Source organism: Gossypium raimondii, chromosome 1 (genome assembly GCF_025698545.1).
Source record: "Gossypium raimondii isolate GPD5lz chromosome 1, ASM2569854v1, whole genome shotgun sequence".
Lineage (NCBI taxonomy): Eukaryota > Viridiplantae > Streptophyta > Magnoliopsida > Malvales > Malvaceae > Gossypium > Gossypium raimondii.
In genome coordinates, this window is record NC_068565.1 from 7,507,367 (window position 1) to 7,521,525 (window position 14,159).

Sequence of the window (14,159 nt, forward strand, 5' to 3'; positions counted from 1 at the left end):
AAACAGGGCATATAATATCAAATCAGTTGGACATCATCGGGCTTAATCACATTAGTCATACAGTCATTTCAGTCAATTAGGGATCTAGGTAAACTTACCGACCCTACAGTAGGTTCACAGTCGACTTGGGCGACCCGTGCAACCTTATCAGTCAAGTAGTGAAAATGGGCCTACAAGCCCATGATGTTCGCCCGTGTGGCCCACATGACCCAAATTGGCCTTGGCCTCGTGATCCATTTTAATGTAACTCGTGCTAGTTAATTATTCATATGTGTTTCTACTATTTACTTATATGACCCTTTAAAGCTGTCTACTTGAGTCACTGTTACTAAATTATTTGTATCTTAAGCTACAGAATTCCGAATTAAGATCCGTAAATTTTCCCTAAAACTAGACTCATATATCTTATTACTATAAAATTTTTAGAATTTTTGGTTTAGTAAATAAGTACAGTTTATTTTTAAAATTTCCCTATTCTTCTGTCCGATAGTTTTGACCTTTCTACACTAAAATTAATTATCTTCTCATACGAATTAGATGATGTTCTCGTTTGTTTTTCTTGAAAATAAACTCATTCAGGATTTTAAACATATAAATTATAACCCATAATTATTTTTATACAATTTTAAAAAATTTCAAATTCAGGATAAGGGATTCTAAAATCATTCTAACCCTATCTTACTAAAATTCAAATATCTCATAATATGAAATTCTTTTACTTAGTTTGTTTAGTCTATGAGAAACTAGACTCAAATATCTTTAATCTCATATATTTTTCATTCTTTAATTCAATTTACTTAATTTATGGTGATTTTTTAAATTTAGCCTACTGCTGCCATCCAAACAGCAAGCAATTTTGGCTTTTCGCCGAATCCCTTATTTTTGTGTTTCGGGTACACACCCGGTATCGTTTCGCTGCAAATACGCTCCCAAGAACTCGAAGACCAGCAATGAACCAAAAACCTAAATGTTCAAATCTCTGCAAAAGCAACTACCGCTACTTGATTTTCACCGAATTGAGCGAGTTCATTTGTCGAGCACGATGGAGGCATAAAAGAAGTCAAAAGAAAATAGGGAGGAAACAATGAAATTTAGGCAGAAAAGGGGTGAATAAACGTCAGAACGATGGAAGAAATTTTGGGGAAGAGGGAATATAATTTTGGATGAACAGTAATTAGCAAAAAGATTTTGATAGAATCTCAAAATCCCTTAATTATCTCACCACTACTTCCATTATCCCTTAATTTCCTCCACTAATCCTACTAACCTACAACCACTCCAGAATCCCACTCTGCCGAAATACACGTCCATCATTGTGTAAAAATAACGCCTATGCTCCAACATGGATTCGAACTCAAGACCTTATGCAATCAAACATTCCACTTAACCACTAGACCAACAGACCCATTCTATTAATTATTACAGACTATTAAACTTAATCCCTTTAAGCTAGGTTAAGGCTTTATTTATAAAAATACTAAAATTTTCTCAAGTCATGGCTTGAACTTGGGACCTCCCATACACACCTAGAGCACTTAACCACTAAAGCTGATAGATATTTGTGTCACACATTCACAATACCCAAAATTAAAATTTTGGGGCACTACAGCAAGTCTCTGAAACTCTATAAACATGAGAAAAATGCACAGAGTAAGCTTTGAAAGCTTAGTAAGCCATAAGCAAATAAATCATCTCAAAGATATTATAATTCAATTTGACCAGGCTGAATTTAGCAAATCTTAACCTCATATACATTCATTATACTCGTAAATTCTTATGACCACATTAAGTAACTCCACTTATCTTATTTATCAATGAACATATAAACCATGCTTTCAAATTCAACCATTTCAATCTCATTTATCAATTCAAAATTCAAATTAACTACCATACATCAAAGTCATATTACACATGCTTCATAATTCCACTGTTCAAACCATATATACTTCTTATTCAAATATATATCACATTCGGTCATACAAAACACATAACCAACAAATCAAAACATGCTTATTTAACTCTTTCACATATACATAACATATTTAATAATTTAACCTTATCAATAACATTTATCTAATCATCTTTCAAACCAAACTAACATACCTTAAACCATGTTTCATGTTTCATAAATCCCATGTTCAAACATAGGACCACAATTTCATGGTATTCGAACTCTTGAATATAATTAAGCTTATTTCATTACAATTTCATATAACGAGCATGTGTATCACCACGTTCATTTATATACATTCATTTCATTCATTGTCATGTATTTCACATATTGTCATTTGAAACATACTCACCTTTCATTCTTGATTATCATATACACTTCGTACGTACCTGAATCGGATATACTTTCACATAGTCATTCATTTCTCGATATTGCTTATTGAACCATTCGAAATCAATAAGGATACTCGGATAGCTCGGAAGCTCTTACAATGCCAATGTCTCAGACGTGGTCTTACATGTAATCAAATATCGATGCCACTGTCCTAGACAGGGTCTTACACAAAATCGTATACGATGCCGATGTCCCAAACATGGTCTTACACGTAAATCTCAAATCGACGCTAACGTCCCAAACGTGGTCTTACACGAAATCACATATCGGAATCCTATGTCATGACATATGTATCCTAACTATTCCTATGGTTCGTACAGGACTTTCAGACGTCGTAATTTGAACGATTAAGCTCGTATTTAATTCTCCTATGCTTATATCAATTCGGCATGAATACATATAAACATAGTAATTTAATTAGACATATTTAATACATATACATTTAAATTTAACGACATTTATTCACTTATGAACTTACCTTGTACGAACACGAACGAACCGGACGACTATTCGAAAATTTTTAATTTTTCCCCGATCCAAATCCGATCTCCTCTTTTCTTGATCTAATTCAATTCAAATTTGGCTTGTTTAATAACATATTCATTCAATTTTATCCAAAAATACATAATTTAGGAATTTTGCATTTTAGCCCCTAACATTTCCCAATTTTACAATTTAGTCCCTATTTCAAAATAACACAAATTACTCAAAATTTCCACAAACCCATGTTAGGCCAAATTTACCTTAGGTCCTTAGCAACCCATTTATTCAATTTATTTCACAATTTGACCCTTCAATTTAAAATTTTCACAATTTAATCCTTAATACACATTTTTATCAAAAATAATTTAATTAAACATATTAATCTATCAAAAATTATTTATTTTTCATCATCAAACAATAAAAACATCAAGCTATCAGCAATGGCAAATTAAAAATTCATCATAAATTCTGAAAATTAGGGCATGGGCTAGCTAGAATACGAAGCAACGATCTCAAAAACATAAAAATCATCAAAAAAGGAGCAAAGAACATACCTAAATCAAGATTTAAAGGTGCCAAAATATTTAAGTAACCATGGTTTCTTTATCCTTCAACTTTCAGCCAAAAAGATGAGAATGCATGGCTATTTTTTTGTTTTGTTTATTTAATTAACCATTATTTATTTATTTACCAAAATGTCCATTAATAAAACATAAATAAAACACCTAATGGTTGTCCATCTTTGTCCACTCAATTATTCAATGGTCAAATTACAACATAAGGACCTCACTTTTAATTAACTAAAGCAAAAAAGCACTTTAACTTATAGCATTCTACTTTTCAATTTTATGCGATTAAGTCCTTTTATCAAATTGAGCATACATACGATAAAATTTTCACGCGAAATTTTCACACATATTAATTCACATATTGTAACCACCAAAAGTAATTTTAAAATATTTTTTTACTCGGATTCATGGTCCCAAAACCACTGTCCGACCAGGGTCTAAATCGGGCCGTTACATTTCTCATCTTTGAATTTTTGTATGTGTGTATATGTTCCAATTGTTCCACCACAATGTAAAAAGATGAGTGAATCCTTAAAAAAAGTTGGAAATATATATTAATTAAAAGTTTATTTGGATTATTAAATGTTTTGAATGCACTAGGGATTCAATTATGAAATGATTTGTGATTACAATTTTGATTCAATAGTTTTCCTAACATTAGGGGGAGAGAAATAATAACTTGTAATGAGTTAGGGGGAGAGTAATTTGAACCAGAAGTTCAATAAGGATAACTCATTACAAGTTAACTGTTAGATGTATTTACAAAATTAATGAAAATAACCAAGTGTTATATACTATCTAATATTTTAATTTAAATCAAAGTCCTAGTAGGAAAATCAATTAGAATAAATAATAGATTGATCGGTTCCAAAGATGAAAATTCTTCCAGATGGTCATATATTGGATGCGGGTGCTCTAGAAGAGGCCCAAGACATAACTAATAAGTAAAACTCCAGAAAAGATTCAGGTACCTGAAACTGAATTTTAAAATAATGAAAATAAGAGATCTCGATAAGTTATGTCAATTCGAGAAAATGTGGAACCAAATAATAAAAATGGTCAACAATGATTTTGCATGCAATATTATTATTGAAATAATGAAATAAAAGGAGGATCTTGATTAAATCTATTGAGAAAAATAGATATGGAATAAATTGATCAAAATAGAAAGATGCAACTCAAGTACAATTAAATTCGTGGAGTTTTTAGACTGGTAGTCCAAATATCTAAAGGTATAAAGCCAGCGATGGTGCAATTAAAGTATTTTTGCAAAAGCGGAACAAAAATATGAGGTTTTTCATTAAGTCCTGGCATTGATTATGAAAAGATATAATATTCTTTTGTGGTGGATGTAATAACCTTTAGATATATTATTAAATTGACAATTCATAAAAGATTTAACTTGCGTCTAATGATTATTGTTACAACATTTTATGAATCACTATATAGTAAAGTTTATATTAAAATCCTTGAAGGATTTAGAATGCTAGAAGCATATTGAAATTCTCGAGAAATTGTTAATTTATATGAATTGAAATAATTGATCATATGTGGTAAATTTGACTTCGTCAATAGTAATTGAAAGAGGACTATAAAATGATCCAAAATACCTATTTGTATTTTTATTAAAGAATCATGATTAAAGTTTGTTATAATTGTTGTTGAATCTCCTGAAGGGATCAAAATATATTTCCCAAATTTCTCTCACTCATGACTTTTAAAAGAATGATAATATAAATGCTTAGCAAATACATTCAAATAGTCATTTTAATAACTAGTATTCAAGATTGAATACGTAAAATATGAGAAAATATGTGATGTTTTCATGAGGGGGAGTAAATACGCTTGCACTCTTTTTCCCTTAATTGAGTTTTTGTCCCATTGGGTTTTCCTAATAAGGTTTTTAATGAGTCAGCATATTATGCATATTATAGATTGTGTACTCTTTTTCCTTCATTAGGTTTTTATCTTAAAGGGCTTTTCCTAATAAGGTTTTAATAAGGCACATTACCTACCAATGGACATCCAAGGGGGAGTGTTATGAATATCTTATTAAGTGGATGCCCATTATGATCAAGATAAAGTTTTAATGTACTTTAAATTCTAATAGTTATTAGAATTAGATCTCTACTTCTTTTATACTTCTTATGCCTATAAATAGAGAATCTAATGAAGCATTATAATCATCCCTTTTGATCAATAAAGTACATCCTCTATTGCTTTTATATTTTCTTTATTATTTATTCTCTCTATCTTTCTTTATTTTATAACAAGTATTTATATATATATAAACGGATACAACCTTCAGGCCAAAAAGGTTAAAAGAAAAAAGGTGGAATTACCTCTCTAGGCTTTGGATCAACAGTTGAAATGTAACACTAAACTTGTATTTCAATTATGAAAAAGCAAATATATATTCAAAATAGCATGCCATACAAGTCTCATATCTGAATGGAATTTTTTCTTGACTTCGTTTCTTTAGTCTAAAGTAGTATTAGTAATTTTTACAATCTCTAATAATAAATACAACAAATGCTTTGCACTCTATCATTCTCGAAGTATAGAGATCAAGATAATTAGTACCGCACCGATGGATGCATCGTTTACTGGAACTAGTACGTATTGGTACTGGTCTGTTTTGGTGTATCATTTCGAGTTTATCAATATTTTTAAAAAATATATGTAATAAATGCATATAAATATATTTACAAATATAAAATGAATGATACTAAATAAATTTTAAATATAAAATGTTCACCAGTTACATAAATTGCTCAAAGCTCACAAAATAAAAATCTAACATTCAATGTGAATTGTTTTCTTTGATAATTGGGTAAGTGAGTTTTTTTTTGGTTATATTTAAGTTTTGTATTTTAAATGTGAAAGTATATCCTAAAAAGCTTTTTTAAACTTTTACATTCCGGTGTAGTCTTTTTTTTATTGGTCACATTCCAGTTAGGTTTTGAACATAATAGTGAACAATTCAAAATTTTATTATTTATGCATCAGTCAGTGCAATTGAAACTGATTGTAATAAGCTAGTGCAACCGGTACGGACCAAAAATTTTACCAGTGCAAAAAAGGGTGTTGGTTGTTTCGGTTTAGCACTAGAATGGTGCGCACCGGTTGATTTGACAAGAACCAATGTGAAACCGACCACCATGATAAAGATCTCACCTTTTTACCTACTAGAACACTCACCTCTAAATCCTCCCTAAGAACTTGGATGGTAAACACTTAACAATGTTTATAATAATAGTTTGCACTCTCTCATACAAATAATTCTTCAATAAACAAATTAGAATGCACTTAATAAGCTCTTATACAAAAACCTAGACAAGTCTCAAAACATATATAATTTTTGGCTTGCTAACATAGAAGTTAAATAAATACAAAGTAACTCCTTGAAAATAGTTATTACATCGTAAGCTTCAAAACACATCAGTTGATGATATGATCTCCAAATTTAGTAATGTAATCTCAATTGAATCTGCACATTCCAAAGCTTGAATTGATTCACTCATATCCAATAAATCTCCAAAATCCAAGAATTGGTTTCTATAGATAGATTATAGTATCTTCAATATAACAACACATAAACATGTTCAAAGTAATAAATAAGAAAAGTAATAAATTGCCTAAGTGGTAGCCTGCAGTGGACGTTGCTCATTCCACTTAGCTTCATTCTTCACATCTTGCTTCAACAAATATTTTATAATTTTTAATTTTTAAATTTTAAAATAATTTTCTAATATTTACTTTTTAATATAAATTTTTAATTTTTAGGATAAAAAATATATACATTAACAATACATATAAATGTTGAAGGAAATTAACAAGAAATTAATAAAATATATAAAGATTAAATATAACATTATGTACTTTTTAAATTTTATCTAATCTTTTCATTAATAATTTAACATAAGGCCGTCAATATCAACCAAAGCAAATTAATTAACGAATGATACCCATTTTCAATTGCTACCTTGTCATTTATTGGTGAAGGCTTCCAAAGCTTTTGTCACCCACCAATCATCGAATGCCTCATGCATACGGTCATTTATTCAAGACAAAATACTTACATCTACAGTCACGAATGAAAATAGAATATTCAATCAAATTGAATCTTTATTTAATTTGTCGTTATCTCATTTGAACAAAAATGTAATGGTCCCTCATAGGTGATTTACATCTATGGTGTTGGGTTACGGATCAGTTTCAGTTACATTGGTTGGTAATTATCATTTCAATGTTAAATCAAAATAAATAATATATTTTTATTCTAGTGAAAATTTCAATCCATATTGATTGTATCAATTTATTCTAATCAATTTCAGTAGCACCCATTAGAACATAATGTAGGGACCGGTGTATAAATAATATTAAAGATTATAAAATTTTAATTGTTTATTAGTATGTTAAAAGACTTAATTGGAATGTGCTTAAAAAAAAGGGACTACACTAGAATGAAAATGTTTTAAAAATTTCTTGGACATACTTTCACATTTAAAATATAGAAACTTAAATACAATAAAAAATCCATGACCCGATCATCAAAGAAAAAAGGTTCATATTGAATGGTGAATTTTATTATTGATTTGGATTTATTTGAATGATAGACTTTAATTTTGAGTTTTAAATAATTTATATAAATGATGAATATTTTATATTTGAAATTTATTTAGTATCGTTCATTTGATATTTGAAAATATACATATAGATTTATTAAACATTATTTTAAAAATATCAATAAATCAAAGCGGTACACTAAAATAGATCGATATCGATACGTGTCAATTCTAATAACAAAACAGTATATCCACTAGTGCAAAACTTACTACCTTTATTACATCTAGTGCCCGAAAGCATTTTTAACTATATATAACTTCTATGATTCTAAGTAATATTCATTTATTCAAATTTTAACTCCAATTTGTTATCCTAAACCTTTATTTCTTGAACAACTCTTTTCATCACTTTAAGACTTGAGGTGTCAATACCTTAGGGAGGATACTGGTACCTTTAAGCCAAATTGTATGATACCAATTATAAACCATATCAATCACAATAATATGTAAAATATATATCCCTTTCATATTAACAGTTGACCTAAAATATAACTCTTCATTGCACCAAATGCATATAATGCAATAATGCGAGTATAAAAACATCAACCATGTGATCTCCTAAACCTCGTACTTTATGATGCACAATATTGCTAAGGTTTTTTTCACCAATTCGGTCATATTCTATCTCAAGCTCACCATTTCATCTCCCAAGATGAAAAAGACCATTGTTAATAAATTGTAATGATAATCACTCGTCCCAAACAAATGACCCGCGACCATATTCTTTTTTAATAATTCATGCAATGCTAGTGAAAGGATATCATTTACTTTTTAATTGACTTATGAATTCTACTATCGTAAGTGAAGTCATGTCATACATAAGTCATATACGCAATATATCAACTTTCGACTTTAATACCAAAGGAACATATGCTTTTAGTATATTAAAGTATATGCGTTAGGTGCACATGGTCAATCACTTTTTTAAGATTTAGGTAAGTCACACCATGAACGTCACAAGTAAATAAATCCATAAACAAATTCAAGATAAATTCTACTTGGATTTGTCTGATGCATTGTTAATCCAAACAATTGCACTTATTTTTATTTTCTAGGAGTCAACTGTTATGATATCCAATACTAGGTATCTCCCCAATTAGACGAATAGACAACATAATATCCCCTATGAATTTATTAATATTTTTAATTCCATGGACACAGACCATTTAGATTACTTACAAATATAAGTTGTCTCCTCACATCATAATCCTTCCATTTGGTACAACTTAATCTTAGTTAAACCCTTAAGTTATCAATGAGATAATATTTTCTTATTCATTTTGCTTTTCATGCAAAAACTATTGAGGGCAATTATACAAAGTCCATTTATAATTAACCATACATGTTTCTCAACCATTAAAACATTATAACATTAGTCTTCATTGGAATTATATCCCCTATTAACAAAATGTGACTGCAAGCACGGATATACGAATTAACCCCTAACAAGTCACAATGATGCACACAAGTGCCAATAAAGCATAAAAGTTTGGTACATGCAAACACGTTCCCCTAACACTTCATAACTATGCACACAAGTTCCAAAATGTATATATGTACATAAGCACCCAATGAAATGCATACAAGTGTCAAATGCTTTCTCTAATTCCAAGCAAATCCTATGACATGCTAATTATACCTATACCATATCCGACATCGTTTAATAAGGCATTTTAGTATTAAAATACATCTTGAAAATAGTAAGTATTATCCATAATTAATATAACTCGTCATACGTCATCATGAAATATAGCATCAATTCCAATTACACCATAATTAAACATTTCCATCACATCACACTACAACTATTCAAGTCGTAAACATGGAATTTAGTTTGCAAGGAACAATATATGATCAACAACAACTTCCTAAACTAAATCACTTAAAGAAATTATACAAGGAATTTAGTTTAAGCTAGCATAAACCAAACCATTAAATTTCAACAACTTTTTCCTTTCCTTTGGCCTTTGATGTCTTAGCCACGTCCTTGGTTACATCAATCAACCAGAACAATAAAATAAAGTTAGAGAAATACATATCAAGCATTAAAACCTCCTAAAACTAACAATGATATGAAAATAGCGAGACCTTTCTCACTTCAATTGAAAACTTAAGAGAACATCAAATAACTTAATCTAACCTTAGAAATAATATTTGGAACTTCTAAATGTCCAAAAACCTCCAACAACATCAGCTCAACCTTTCACTTTTGCTCACTAGAACATCTAAAGCACTCAACAATGGCAACTTAAACAATTACCACTCCATACTAACCTTAATTCTATCAAGAATCTTTCACAAAACCAACAAATATAGAGATTGAAAATGTCTAACTAACTTAACAATTGCTCAAAATAGAGATAAAATAAAAAAAATTAAGTTTAAAGAAACAAGAATAATAAATCAAGGTTAGAAACACTTTACCTTGTTGGAAAAAATATGAATTGAACAAATAAATCAAATTCCTTCAAATTTTCAATGTGGGCTAGTAAGAAAAGTGAATAAATGTCTTGATTATAAAATGTTGGGATTTTGTGCCCTTAGTGCAGTGATTTCATTATTATGCTTACAGTTTTTTGAACAAATTAGTTAAATAAAATTCCAAATTTAAAGTTAGTATCTTTGTATATTTGTCCTCAATGGTTTTTGCATGAAAAGCAAAATGAATAAGAAAATATTGACTCATTGATTACCTAAGGTTTAACTAATATTAAGATGCATCACAAGGATGGATTATCATGCAAGAAGACAACTTATATTAGTGGGTAACATAAATTATTTGTAGTCTGAAGAATCAAAATGAGCAATCGATTCAAAGGGCTATTGTGTTGATTATCAAGTCTAATTGGACAAATACCTTGTCTTAGGTATCAAAGTGGATGACTCTTAGAAAAATAGAGACATAGGTGTGATTGTTTGGATTGATAATACATCGAATAATGTCCAAGTTGAATTTTTCTTGAATCTATTTATGCATTTATTCAATTGTGACATTCATAGTGCATTTTACCATAATCCTCACTAAGTGACTAACACTATATATGTAACTATATATTTTGATATATTGAAAGTCTTTGCTCAGTTGGTATTAGAGTAAAAAGCTAGTATGTGGGCTATATGAATTATATGTGTCATTGTTGGATCTAGTGCCACTAGTATAGTTTTTCGTCATATACGCTCGTAATTTTAAACAGATTGATCTAATAAAATTTCATCATTCACATTAATATAATTTGTATTTTTCCTTAATGATTTTGGCACACAAAGCAAAATCTATAAGCAAATAATGGCTCACTAATGGCCTAACATTTAACTAATACTAAGTTGCATTATGTGGTCAAATCATAATGCGAGAAGAAAACTTCCATTAGTAGGTAATCTACATAGTCTGTAGTTTGATGAACCAGAATTGAACAAATCAATTCAAGGACTATTATGTCATCTATCAAGTTCAATTAGTGAAATACTGTAGGACCCCACACTCGGCCTAGACGTTATGGCCAGATCTTCAAGTATTACGCTTCACATTTGAAAGCCCAAATAAAAATCTAGTTTTGAAAATCGTGGATGTAACACCCCTAATCCATATTCGTCAACGGAATAGGGTTACAGAGCATTACCAAAATTTACAAATCAAATACGAATAATTTATATCATTTAATATTCATATTAGAAGTCAATCATATTCAATCATATTATCCATTATATGAGCCATCGAAGCCCAAAATGTAGATTAGAAACAAGTCGGGACTAAACTGGAAACTGAAAATTTTTTTCGTAAAATATCAAAATTTTTCCAAGGTGCAGGGGACACACGTCTGTGTGGCCAGGCCGTGTGTCTCACACGGTCAAGAGACACACTCGTGTTTCAGATCGTGAGGGCATTTGAACTAGGGACACACGGCTGTGTCCCAGCCCGTGTCCAATTTAAGGTGCTTACTGACTTAGGTCAAACGGCCAAGCTACACGTCCGTGTGCTAGGCCGTGTGAGCATACTGACTTGCATTAAATAGGTGCAGGGGTCACACGGCCAAGCCACACGCCCATGTGCTAGGCCGTGTGAAAATATCTGAGCATTCTGTTTTGAAATTTTAAAGATGTAGAGGACACACTAGGCCGTGTGTCACACACAGCTAAGACAAACGCCCATGTCTCTGCTCATGTGGACGAAAATAGGCTATTTTCCAAGCCACATTTCTCACCCAATTTGTCTTCCACCTACATTAACATTTTAACACATTCACCAAACAATACAAGACATTCAAATCAAGCCAAAACCAAGTTTTAAACAAGTCATATTATTACATATATCGTAGCATTTAAATTTATCATGACGATGAAAACACATATTTGCTTACTTATACTAAATATACTATCTTAACTCATTCATCAACATGCCTATATGCTATCCATCATTCAACCACACCAAACATATATCAAGCATGATAAGACCACACATATATATACATCATTGGCCAAATTTAGCCTATACATGCCATTATAACCCAAAATTTAGTTTGTTACATATACCGAACTGAGTTGATGGATAGTGTGAGATATCTCTGTCAAGCTTCCAACCCAACGAGCTTTCGAAGTACTATAATAAAGAGGAAATAAAACAGACTAAGCATTTAATGCTTAGTAAGTTCGTATAATGAAAAATTAACTTACCATTCATTTACATTTAAGGAAAGCATACAAAAATGCATCCAAAGCAAATTTGCTAGTAGCCTAAACACATAACTTCATCAAACATGTTAGTCATTTATTTCACATGAATATCAAGAAACATGTATGAGCTCATCAAATATCAAATTTCCATGTATTTCTAGTATATACAGATAATGATTAAGTTCAAATTCATATATTTTCTCAAGTCAGGATTTTTCCCATTGAATAATTTAAAATGTTGATGGATACACGGGTAGTACACACAAAATGCACAAATCTATAATCCGTCAATTTATATTCGAAAATGCTCATACGAGCACATAAATGGAAGCTCTTTTGAGCCATATAATGGGAAGCTCATGTGAGCCATGTAACGGAAAGCTCTAGAGAGCCATTAACAGGAAGCTTATATGAGCTAATATCGAGAAGTTCAAGTGAGCCAATATCAAGAAGTTCAAGCGAGCCAATATCGGGAAGCTCCGAAGAGCCATATATCGGAATGCTCATAAGAGTTGCGGTGTGTCCACAACACATGCGGGATCACAACCAATCGAGATGCCCCGAAGAGCTATTAACGGGAAGCTCGCAAGAATCATATAACGGGAAGCTCGCAAGAACCATATAACGGGAAGCTCATGAGAGCTAATAACGAGACGCTCTTTCGAGCTGTGGTGTGTCCACAACACAAGCAATACCACAACCAATTCGGGAACCCTATATCCATCGAATTTCATTTATTCATACGAAACTTAATACTTGTCGATCATCGTCGAATATGTAATTAATTTCTCACATGGCAATTATACACAATTTACATACACAACATTCAATTCAAACATATAAATATACAATTTAGTTACACGAACTTACCTCGATAAGTATTCATAGACTTGTAAGCTACTAATTTGATACTTTTTCTTTTCCTCGGTATTTGCTCTATCCGGATCTATACGAGTAAGTTTAGCTCAATTTAATACAATTCATATTTAATTCAATCCAATTCACATCTTAGACAAAACTATCATTTTACCCCTATACTTTTGATTAATTACAATTTCATCCCTAAGCTTGGAAAATGAAATTCATACAATTTAATCCTTATTCCAAGCCTAGCCGATTTTTACATATAACATTAGTAGCCCACGTATTTCATAAAATTCAAAAATTTTTCCATGAATTTTACATCTTTTCTATTTAGTCCCGGAATCATAATTTCATCAAATTTCTTTTTTGTTGTTTATCTATAAACAACCTTTCATTTTCTACCATAAAACTTCATAATTCATGCATACTCGTCCATGGCAAAAACCTAACACTTTGATAACTTTACAAATTAATCTCTGAGATAGCTAGATTAAGTTATTATGATCTCGAAAATATAAAAATTATTAAAAATGGGACAAGAATGCTTACCAAATTAAGCAAAATAAGTTGGCTTGTTTGATCAGTTGAAGGGTGCTATAT